At 77.9% G+C, this 506-nt stretch overlaps 1 protein-coding gene across 1 annotated transcript in view; it reads left to right on the plus strand.

Annotated features, from left to right (window-relative positions):
• The first annotated feature begins 451 nt into the window (after window positions 1-451).
• LOC109300689 (BTB/POZ domain-containing protein KCTD12-like) overlaps window positions 452-506 on the plus strand; it is a 4,909-nt gene continuing 4,854 nt past the window's right edge. Inside the window, exon 1 of the mRNA XM_019521461.1 lies at window positions 452-489. The gene's annotated coding sequence lies outside the window, so the exon portion shown is untranslated. The remainder of the gene's footprint in view (window positions 490-506) is intronic.

Below are 506 nucleotides of genomic sequence, written 5' to 3' on the forward strand. Positions count from 1 at the left end.
GCCGGGACGGCGGCCGAGGCAGGGGCAGAGACACCGCAACGGAGCCCCCGGGGCGGGTGTGTTGCACCCTGCGCCGCATGCGTGGCGGAGCAGGGCCGCCCGATCTACCTCCGCCGGGCCAGGGGGCTCTCCAGGGTGCGGCAGGGCAAGGCCTGGGGGTCGCGCCTGGAGCTCAGCCCTCGCGCTGCTGCGGGCGATCACGGCCGGGGAAGACACGGCCAGGCCCGCCCCGTGTGCCGGCCGGCCGGGGGGGCGAGCACCAGCAGAGGGCAAGACAGCACGCCCCGGCCCCGGCCCCGCTCGCCCGCTGTAGAGGCGGCAGTTCTCGCAAGCCGCTGGCAGGGAGGCAGCCGCGTGTCGTAAGACGGGAGGGAGGCGGCGGAGGAGGGCGGGCTCTGGCTGCCCGCGATAAAAGGCACGAGCGGGGCCGGGCGCCTGAGAGGGGGAGCGAGCGCAGCGCGGGCCGGGCTGGGCCGGGGGAGCGCGCAGGTAACCGCCGCCTCCCG

Source organism: Gavialis gangeticus, unplaced genomic scaffold (assembly GCF_001723915.1).
Source record: "Gavialis gangeticus isolate Ggan-Ray unplaced genomic scaffold, GavGan_comp1, whole genome shotgun sequence".
Lineage (NCBI taxonomy): Eukaryota > Metazoa > Chordata > Crocodylia > Gavialidae > Gavialis > Gavialis gangeticus.